This window comes from Giraffa tippelskirchi, chromosome X (assembly GCF_054371585.1).
Source record: "Giraffa tippelskirchi isolate mGirTip1 chromosome X, T2T-mGirTip1v1.2.pri, whole genome shotgun sequence".
Taxonomy (NCBI): domain Eukaryota; kingdom Metazoa; phylum Chordata; class Mammalia; order Artiodactyla; family Giraffidae; genus Giraffa; species Giraffa tippelskirchi.
The window spans coordinates 14,035,231-14,046,305 of record NC_137289.1 but is presented as its reverse complement, the minus strand read 5'-3'; the positions used below and the strand labels follow the sequence as shown (position 1 = coordinate 14,046,305).

Here is an 11,075-nt window from a genome sequence, read left to right as displayed (position 1 = left end):
CAAACCCTGTGTAAAGAGTTGCTGATATACAGCAAATTCAAGTTTGATTTTCTGGAATTTCTGGATTCTTTTTATGAGTATTTTAGATCCACCATTGTTTGAATTCATGGATGCGGAATCTTGGGTATGGAGGACCAACTGTATTTGTTTTACCCCTAAAACCAGCAAAAGGGCCTTATGAATCTGTTTAATCTTTGCCAATCTGATAAGCAGTCCTCGTATCTTCAGGTGTACATCATCTGACTTGTTTAGTGTGCTCTGTTGCACTGCAGAGTTGAGTGTAATTTGAGACAGAAAATTAAATGGGGCTCTCTTGATTTAATGTGAACTTCATTGAAGTAAATTCCCGATGTTATTCAGAAGCTTCCTAGGGGCACCATCAAGGATACATATGTTATTAAAGACTTGTTAGGATGAATGTCCCTTTTAACTGGTCCCAAGTGGACACCAGAATTGAGAGGTCACTCTGTGAAGAAGTTTGCTGGAGTTCCCTAAACCTCCAATGACATCTCCTTTCTCCAAGTTGCAATCACACTCTTGGTGCCAGATTGTTTTCTTCTTGTTTTTTTCAGTTGAAGTATAGTTGATTTACAGTGATTCAGGTGTACAGCAAAGTGATTCAGTTATACATACATATATATATATATATATATATATATATATTACAGATTTTTTCAATTATAGGATATTAAAAGATATCGAATACAGTTCCCCATGCTACACAGTAGATCCTTCTTGTTTATTTTATATATAGTAGTGTGTATCTGTTAACCCCAAATTCTCAAAATTTATCCCTCCCTTCCTTTCCCCTTTGGAAACTGTAAGTTTGTTTTCTATGTCTGTAAGCCTGTTTCTGTTTTGTAAATAAATTCATTTATATTATTTTTTTCAATTCCACATAGGTGATAGCATACAGCATTTGTCTTCCTGTGTCTGACTTATTTCACTAAATATGATAATCTCTAGGTCCATCCATGTTGTTGCAAATGACAATATTTAATTCTTTTCATGGCAAAGTAATATTTCATTGACTATCTATAGCTTTATCTATATTTATGTCTACATCGAGCCGGTGGTAGAACAGTCACAGGTGGGGTGTCCATCCAGGAGAAAGCAGATGCCGCCATTTTCACAGGGACGCTCACCGCAGGGCCCCTCGGCATCCAACTGGACACCCTGGCTTCCCAGAAGCCGGGGCTCTCAGTTGCCGTACTTGAGATCCGAGATTAATCCCTTGAAGCCGGGCACGGCCTGCACTCCATCAAGGGTCAGGGCAGACGGCCGGATGTCGGCGGGGACGCCGCCCAGGAACAGGTCACTGACCACGTCCATGTAGGGCCGCTGGGGCTGCAGCTCTGCGGACCGGCCCTCCCCGTCGAGCACCAGCACGGTGTGCAGGTGGTCGCGGCTCACCATGACGAAGTGCCAGGAACTGTCGTTCACCCGCTTGCCGGACAGCACAGCCGTCTCCGCACAGTCCATGCTGAGGCGCAGCTGCACGCGGCCGTCCACCAGGGAGAGGCAGAGGAAGTCGCAGACGCCGCCGTCGTCCAGGTAGAGGAGCAGCCCCGCGGAGACGTTGGTCTTGAACTGGAAGCTGAGGTCGCTGCGCGTGCTGGCATCCCAGCGGAGGTAGCGCGCCCACTGGTTGGGGAGGCCCATGAACCCCAGGCCCAGGCAGAGCCCCAGCAGGGACCCCAGCAGGAGGCTCACCTTCAGGGTGAAGAACACCGAGTGCATGGTGAAGCTCATTGTGGCCAAGCCCGAGGGGCCCGGAGGCGGGGAACGGCCCTCGGGGGACAATCCCCCCCGCCCCACCTCCTTTGAAGTGGAAGGCAGAGAGAAAAAGGAGAGGGCTGGGGGACGGAGAACACACGAGAGGGAGGAGGCGCACACACACAGAGCGAGGGTGAGCAGAGAGGAAAGGGAACCAGAGAGCCCCTGGTGGGCACCCACCCCGAGCAAGAAATTCAGTAACGAGACAGAGCAGGAGAAGGACAGGGCATTGGTAGAGGAGGTCAATCAGGCGGGTGGGGGGAAAGTGAGGGTGCAGAGCCGGGGGCAGAGTCTTTCTCCAAGAAAAGATCTCAGCTATCCAATGTGGATCTGGAGGCCTGGATTGGGGCAGGAGAAAAGTACACGGCGGGCCGGCGGGCGGGTGGAAGCCTTCAGCAATGCCCTCCTCCCGGCAGCAGACCCCCAAACGGCCCAGCCAGGGAGGCCGGGGAGAGGGCTGGAGTCAGGGGGGGCGTGATGGAGGAGGAGCGAGCAGTCAGGTGAGCCAGGTGCAAGGTAGAAACAGGCCAAGGACCAGCCCTGAAGGTCGACCTCCTAGCAGCAGAGGGCCGCGGGGAGGGGAGTAGCCGGAAGTTGAGACCTCAGGCAGAGCAGGGCCCGGGGCCGAACGGAAGTGGACTCAGGCGTCATGGTGCGGGCGAGAGGCGGTCTGGCCCGTAACCTGCCTCCCAGGCCTCCAGAGAAAAGACCTGCAGGAAGGAGGGCGGGAGAAGGAAAAGAAGATTAGGGCCCCATGTCAGGAAAATACTGCATCCTATTTCACAAATATTGATGGAGTGCTGACTGCGAGCCCGGCTTCTCTAGTGAGTCCCAGAGCGCTTGGTGCTTTAAGCAGGATGGAGGGCTCCGGGTCTTTCAGAGCCATGTCAGGACCCCGAGCTCAGCTCCTAACGATGCACTCAGTTTTTCCGTGCGCAAAAAGAGTATCAAACCCGCCAAGCCGTATCAGCACATTTTTATAATATTGATATCACAGGGTCACGAGGCCAAAATTTATTTTTCAGGTACGTGCTAACATTTTAGATACTCAAAGACACACATGCAGTTTTAACTTGTTTGCCTATTAAAAGACATGACTATGACAGTGATTTTTTGTTTGTTTTAGATTTTCTTTTTCACTTTGCCAACCCAAGGTTTGGTGTAGGCAGCTGAAGACAGATCCTTTACATTTTTGAGGGAATTACTTATAGGAGTCAGTGAGAATAAACTAGAAGGTAAGTAATGAGCAAAAAACACTCATCTCTTAACTAAATGTTGGAGAAAAGGTATTGTGGGGGGAATGTGCTTTGAGCCTTTAAAAAAAAGCTGAGTGTATCCTAGTGCTTGTATATGGAACTTTGAGAAAATTTCTTAACTTATTTGAGCTTCTAGTTTCTCACTCATAGAGAAAATAATAGCCTTTTTCCAAAGTTGGAGACAGGATTTAATGCTATCATGTATTAGAAGAAGATTCTAGAAGATTCTAGCATGAGGCTCAGAGAAGGCAATGGCACCCCACTCCAGTACTCTTGCCTGGAAAATCCCATGAATGGAGGAGCCTTGTAGGCTGCAGTCTATGGGGTCGCTAAGAGTTGGACATGACTGAGCGACTTCACTTTCACTTTTCATTTTCACGCATTGGAGAAGGAAATGGCAACCCACTCCAGTGTTCTTGCCTGGAGAATCCAGGGACGGCGGAGCCTGCTGGGCTGCCGTCTATGGGGTCGCACAGAGTCGGACACGACTGAGGTGACTTAGCAGCATGTCTACATCTATATATCTATATACCATACCACATCTTCTTAAGCCAGTCATCTGTTGATGCACACTTGGATTGCTTCTATGTCTTGGCTATTGTAAATAGTGCTACTATGAACATTGGGGTACGTGTATCTTTTCAAATTTCATATGTTCAAATGTGTTTTCATCTTTTCCAGTTATATGCCCAGGAGTGGGGTGGCTGGATCATACAGTAACTGTATTTTCAGTTTTTTAAGGAACCTCCACACTATTCTCCATAATGGTTGCACCAATCTACATTGCTACCAAGAGTGTATGGGGGTTTCCGTCCCCCTCCTCTCTCCAGCATTTATTGTTTGTAGATTTTTTGATGATGATCATTCTGATGGATGTGAGGTGATACCTCATTGTAGTTTTTTTTTTATTTGCATTTCTTTAGTAATTAGCTATGTTGAACGTCTTTTCATGTGCCTGTTGGACATCTGTATATCTTCTTTGGAGAAATGCCTGTTTAGGTCTTCTGCCTATTTGACTGAGTTGTTTGTTTTTTTTTGCTATTTAGTTGTATGAGCTAGTTGTATATTTTGGATATTAAGCCCTTGTCAGTCACATTGTTTGTAAGTATTTTCTCCCATTCCATAGGTTGTCTTTTTATTTTGTTTACAGTTTCCTTTGCTATGCAAAAGCTTTTATGTTTAATTAGGTCCCATTTGTTTATTTTTGTGTTTGTTTCTGTTACTCTAGGAGATCGGTCCAAAATAATATTCCTCCAATTTGCATCAAACTGTGTTCTGCCTATGTTTTCCTCTAGGAGTTTTATAGTATCTAGTAATACTTTTATGTCTTTAATCCATTTTGAGTTTATTTTGTATATGTTGTTAGAGAATGTTCTTGTGTTTTCACATGTAGCTGTCCAATTTTCTGAGCACCACTTATGGAAGAGACTGTCTCTTCTACATTGTATATTCTTGCCTCCTTTGTCATAGATTAATTGACTATAAGTGTATAGGTTTATGTCTTGGCTCTCTATCCTGTTCCATTGATCTGTGTGTCTGTTTTTTAAAATGTCTATTTACTTGGCTGTGCTGGTTCTTAGTTGTAACACTTGGGATCTTCAGTTATGAAATATGGGATCTAGTTCCCTGACCAGGGATTGAACCCAGGCCCCCAGCAGTAGGAGCATGGAGTCTTAGCCACTGGACCACCAGGGAAGTCCCTATGTGTTTATTTTTGTGCCAGTACCATACTGTGTTGATGCCTATAGTTTTGTAGTATAGTCTGTATATCAGGGAACATGATTATTCCTCCAGCTGAGTTCTTCTTTCTCCAGATTGTTCTGGGTATTCAGAGTCTTTTGTGTTTCTATACAGAATTTTAGCTCAGTTGGTAAAGAACTTGCCTGCAATGCAGGAGACCCAGATTTGATTCCTGGGGTGGGAAGATCCCCTGGAGAAGGAAATGGCAACCCACTCCAGTATTCTTGCCTGGAGAATCCCATGGACAGAGGAGCCTGGCAGGCTACAGTCCATGGGGTCACAAGAGTCAGGCACAACTTAGCAGCTAAACCACCACAAATTTTAAAATATTTATTCTCATTCTGTGAAAAATGTTTTTGGTATATTGATATGGGGTTTCATTGAAACTGTAGATTGCCTTGGGTTGTATGGTCATTTTAACAGTATTCACTCTTCCAATCTAAGAACACTATGTAGCTATCTGTTTGTGTCATCTTCAGTTTCTTTCATCAGCGTCTTACAGTTTTGGGGGTACAGGTCTTTTGCTTCCTTAGATAAGTTTGTTCCCAGGTATTTTATTCTTTTTGATGCAATGGTAAATAGAATTTTTTCCTTTATTTCTCTATTGATATTTGTTAGTGTATAGAAATGCAACATATTTCTGTATATTAATTTTGTATCCTGCAATTTTACCAAATTTGTTGATGAGCTCTAGTAGTTTTTTGGTAGCATTTTTAGGATTTTCTATGTATAATATGTTATCTGCAAACAGTGACAGTTTTACCTCTTCCTTTCCAGTTTGAATTCCTTTTATTTATTTATTTTCTTTTCTGATTGCTGTGGCTAGGACTTCCAAAACTATCATGAATAAAAGTAGTGAGAATGGACATGCTTATCTTGTTCCTGATCTTAGAGGAAATGATTTCGGCTTTTCACCATTGAGTATGTTATCCGTGGGTTTTTCATATATGGCCTTTATTATGTTGTGGTCTGTTCTCTCTATACCCATTTTCTGGAGCGTTTTTATCATAAATGGATGTTGAATTTTATCAAAAGTTTTTTTCTGCATCTATTGAGATCGCCATATGGCTTTTAGTCTTCAGTTTGTTGATGTGGTGTATCACATTGATTTGTAGATATTGAAAATCCTGGCATCCTTTGGATTAATGCCACTTGAATATGGTGTATGACCCTTTTAATGAATTGTTGCATTTGGTTTTCTAGTATTTTGTGGAGGATTTTTGCATCTATGTTCATTAGTTATATTAGCTTGTAATTTTCTCTTTTGTGGTATCTTCATCTGGCTTTGGTATCAGGGTAATGGTGGCCTCGTAGGACTGTTTTAGTTTAAGCTCGTTAGTTTATCTGAGAGAACAGCTTGTAAGGGGGTTAGGCCACATATGCTATCCTCCTTTTGTCTCACTCCTTCTACCTCCTCAAAGAGGTGGTAGAGAGAAATATTTGAACAGTTATAGGAATAGGAGAGGGCAAAGGTATTAAAAAGCATGAGGTTGGAGGGAAATATATAAATGTTGTTAAGTGTAGAGGAAACATGCTAACAAGTGAAAATGGGAGCTATATCCCTAGGTAGGGCCTATAAAAGGTTTGTGACTGCGATGTGAGAAACACAGAGATGCAAGAGAAAAGGGAAAGGGAGATTGGGAGCTTAAATATATATATAGCTCAGATTCTGAAGTGGGGAAGGAAGCTCCAGAAAAGACCTAGAGACTGGAGGCAGCACCATCTCAGATGGCTAAGGTTTAGAAGAAAAGAAAGTCCCACATACCATCCTCTCCAAAGGAAGTAGTCTGCATGGGTTGTGAATTCCCAGCACCCCAAATGCAGTAGCTTTCTGGTGTGATTGCCTACTTGACAGATTTCTCCCAGGTGGACTCTGGACCATTAGCATGGATTGATTGGCCTTTTGGTGAAGAGGAAATAATATAATCTTCCTTTTTAAGAAAATTTCCAACTTATTGAGCTGCAATTTACTTACAATAAAATTCACTCATTTTAAATGTATAGTTGGATGAATTTTAGTAATTGTATAAAGTCATACAACCATCACCATAATCAAGTTACAGGACAGTTCCATGACCCTAAAAGATTTCCTTTTATACTCTTCCAAGACCCCTGGCCTCAAGCATCCATTGATTTGCTTTCTGCCAGTGTATTCTTTTGTGTTCGACTTCTTAGTTGTGGCATATGAGATCTAGTTCCCCAACCAAGGATTGATCCTGGGCCCTCTGCATAGGGAGCATGGAGTCTTAGCCACTGGACCACCAGGGAAGTCCCAATCGTAATTTTTTAATAGCAGATATTTTAAATTTTGGTGAAGTCTAATTTATCATTTTTTTTCTTTTATGGTTTATGCTTTTTGCATACTCAGAAATCTTTGTCTACTGCAAAGTCTCAAAATTTTCTCCTGTGGCTATTGAGTTGTTCAGCATCATTTCTTTCAAAAACTGTCTTTTTTCTTTCTTTTTGTTTGTTTGTAATTCTTCTGTTTTCTCTCTACACTTGTACTTTACTGAGGTGAAGTTCTGCCATCTTCATCTGTTAACAACTCTGTGGATCTAGATTGGAAGTGGAAATACTGCTGCTGTTGAGAAACGTTGCCTAATTGTAAGGAATATCAGCAAGCATATTCGACCATGGCATTTGGTCAAAGCTTCGTGGATGCAGAACTTGTGGCACCACATTCTCTGTGGTTTGTTAGCTCCTTGGAACTTTGGAAAGATGGAAAAATCTGGGGTTAAAGTGATAGAAATCGGAAGATTTTGAAGAATCTATATCAGTTCCAGGGAACAAAGTCCCAGACTCCAAGCCCATACTTGAGTGAAGCCCCTGTAGCTGGATGGAGCGGAACAGAAAAAAGCTTTATGCATAATTTGGAATTTAAGTTTCTCTGAGGGAACAGATAAAAGATATTTTATTGGTGCTTTAATTTTTCTAAGGGAGTAAAAGTGTCTATCTGTGATTTGGAAAAAAGGGCTAGAGTTTAGTGTTGAAAAGTGATGGTGAATTTGGTACATTTTCAAATACTGTGGATATTATCCAGTGTATATTAGTCTAATTTCTAAATTCTTAAGTAACCATTGACCTTAAATATGATTCTCTGTATATGCACACACACTGTGATGGTTAATTTTATGTGTATCAACTTGGCTGGATGATGGTGCCAAATAATGCTGGTCAAGCATTATTCTGGATGTTTCCATTCAGACAATACACACACACACACACACACACACACACATATACATACATACAACTGGTAATATACCCTTCATGTTATCTTGCTCCTTACTACTTCTTTTTTCCATATATTAATATTTTTTGGAGATTGTTCCAAACTTCACATATAGATCTACTTTATTCTTTTATACAACAGTATGATATCCTCTTGTATAGGTATACTATGTTTATTTAACTAGTCTCCCATTTATTTCTATATTTTTATATTTATCTTTACAAGTAATACCATGGTGACCACCTTTGTACAAAAAGTTTTACACCTGCTTTTATTTCAGTAGAATAGATTCAGAGATACATACAAGCATTTAATATATATATATATGTATATATGTATCTTTTTATATTAACACTATCTATTGGATGTCTGCATAATACTCCATTATATGACCACTAAATGTATTATTTAGTTATTGAAGCAGTCCCCTCTGATTGGGCAGTCAGTAGTTTACAATATTTTGCAAAAAATAGATTAAGGGTGAAGATGAGTTTGACTGGTTCTGAATGAGCATGTGTGTGTGTGTGTGTGTGTGTGTGTGTGTGTATTAATCAGGGTACTCCAGAGAAACAAACCAATAGAATGTGTATATATAAAGAGAGGGAATTCGCTGGTGGTCCTTTGGTTAGGACTTGGTGCTAGAGTCCAGGTTAAATCCCTGTGCAAGGAACTAAGATTGTACAAGCTGCGAGGTGCAGTCAAAAAATAAAAATAGAAAATAGATTTATTTTAAGGAGTGGGTTCATATGATTATGGAGGCTGGTTGGGCCAATAGCTTGGAGATCCAGGGAAAAGCCAGTGTTGTAGTTCAAGTCCGAAGGCCAACTGCTGGCAGAACTCCTTGTTCAAGTTAGGTTAGCCTTTATGAATTTGGTATATAGTAAGTGCTTCTCAAGTGTCAACCTAAAAAATAAAAAAGCAAAATTAAAGCTAAAATGAAATATATTTTACCAACTCTAATTAAATCCTCAGTATGCTTTATCTATAGCTTAATTTAAAAAAAAAAAAAAAAACAAAATGCAAAAGACGTGAAGAGACATTTCACCAAGGAGGATTTATAGATGGCAAATAGGCACATAAAATATGTTCAATATTATTAGTTATTAGGGATTCACAAATTAAAACCATGTTGACCTATCACCATGCATGTATCAGGGGATCTAAAATTAATGAGAATAACACATGCCGAAGAAGATGTAATGAAACTGGATCATTCACACATTGCTGGTGGAAATATAAAATGGGACAGATACTCTGGAAGGAGTTTGGCAATTTCTGTTGAAAGCTAAATATGCAAGCACTATACCACCTAGCCATTGTACTCCTGGGCACTTATCCCAGAGAAATGAAGATTTCTGTTCACATGAAAACCTGTACACAAATGTTCAGAGCAGCTTTATTAGTAATAGCTTTATTCACAAACTGGAAACAACCCCGTTGTCTTTCAACTGGTGAATGGTTAAACAAACTGTGGTAAATCTATAGGTAAATCTATTGCTCAGCAATAAAAAGGAAGGAACTATTGATACAGGTAACTACCTGGATGAATCTCCAAAGAACTGTGCTGAGTGGAAAAAGCCAATCCCCAAAGGTTACATGCTGTCTGATTGTATTTGTAGTATTTATATACTTCCTTGGAATAAGATCATAGAAATGGAGAGCAGTTTACTGTTTACCATGCGTTAGGGAGGAGAGGGGTAGAAGGGAAGAAGGTATGGCTGTGAAGAGGAAGTGTGAAGGGTCCTTGTGCTGATAGAACTGTTCTGCATCTCAGCTCTATCAGTGCCAATATTTTGGTTTTGCTATTGTTTTTTACCTTTGCAAGATGTTGCTGTTGGGGGAAACTGAGTATAGCATACACTGGATTTCTCCATAGTATTTCTTACAACTGCATATAATTACCTCATAATAAGAAGCTCAGTTAAAGAATCAAACAAATAAACATCATTCCCTCAATGGAACAGTGAATGCAGCCATGAAATTAGAAGATGCATGCTCCTTGGAAAGAAAGCTATCATAAACCTAGACAGCATATTAAAAAGCAGAGATATCACTATGCCGACAAAGGCCCATATAGTCAAAGCTATGCTTTTTTCCAGTAGTTGTGTACAGATATGAGAGTTGGACCATAGAGAAGGCTGAACACCAAAGAATTGATACTTTTGAATTGTGGTGTTGGAGAAGACTCTTTATAGAGTTCCTTGGATAGCAAGGAGATCAGACCAGTTAATCCTAAAGGAAATCAACCCTGAATATTCATCGAAGGACTGATGCTGAAGCTGAAGCTTCAATATTTTGGCAACCTGATGTGAAGAGTATCAGGAAAAGATGCTGGTGCTGGGAAAGATTGAAGGCAGGAGGAGAAGGGGGAGACAGAGGGTGGGATGGTTGGATGGCATCACCTACTCGATGGATATGAGTTTGAGCAAACTCCGGGAAATAGTGAAGGACAGGGAAGCCTCTCGGGCTGCAGTCCATGGGTTTGCAAATAGTCTGACACGACTGAGCAACTGAACAACAACAACAACAAATAACCAGGACCAAACAGTGTGGTTGCACTTACAGATAAAAAAGAGGTAATCACGTGGCAGTAAAACAAAAAAAATGATGCTAATGGGAGAATGTTTCAAATGTCAAAACCAAATGGATTATCTTTTCTTACACTCCTTCAATGGCTCACAACAATGCCACACTTAGTATGCTTCCTATTAGAACTAGAATCATCATGCAGCTTTCTGTTTTCCTCAGAGTTCCTGATTGCATTTCATTTTTATTGTCAGCCAAAAGCACATATAAATAGCTTCTGGTTTCTTATATAAATTGATTATGGAATTTGTGCCCATCTTAGGGATATTCTTTACTGAGCCCTTTGACTTCCTGTTCTAATTATTACCTATTGCTTTCTTGGTCAGCAAGGCAGTTCTCATCTTGGGATTTCTTCATTTGCACACGTCTGGAGTACTTTTTCAAAAATATTTATTTATTCGGCTCTTTTGGGTCTTGCAGCATGCAGGATCTTTGATTTTCATTGCAGCACGTGGAATTTTTAGTTGCAACATATGGGATCTAGG

General features: G+C 40.9%; 1 long non-coding RNA gene and 1 pseudogene across 1 annotated transcript in view; one reads left to right on the top strand and one right to left on the bottom strand.

The window, feature by feature from the left end:
- Positions 1 to 1,059: 1,059 nt before the first annotated feature.
- Positions 1,060 to 1,752, bottom strand: LOC145536652 (neurexin-3 pseudogene; annotated as a pseudogene).
- Positions 1,753 to 2,389: 637 nt separating this feature from the next.
- LOC145536222 (uncharacterized) overlaps positions 2,390 to 11,075 on the top strand; it is a 312,877-nt gene continuing 304,191 nt past the window's right edge. Inside the window, exons 1-2 of the long non-coding RNA XR_014075706.1 lie at positions 2,390 to 2,801; positions 2,903 to 3,011. This is a non-coding gene — a long non-coding RNA (uncharacterized LOC145536222). The remainder of the gene's footprint in view (positions 2,802 to 2,902; positions 3,012 to 11,075) is intronic.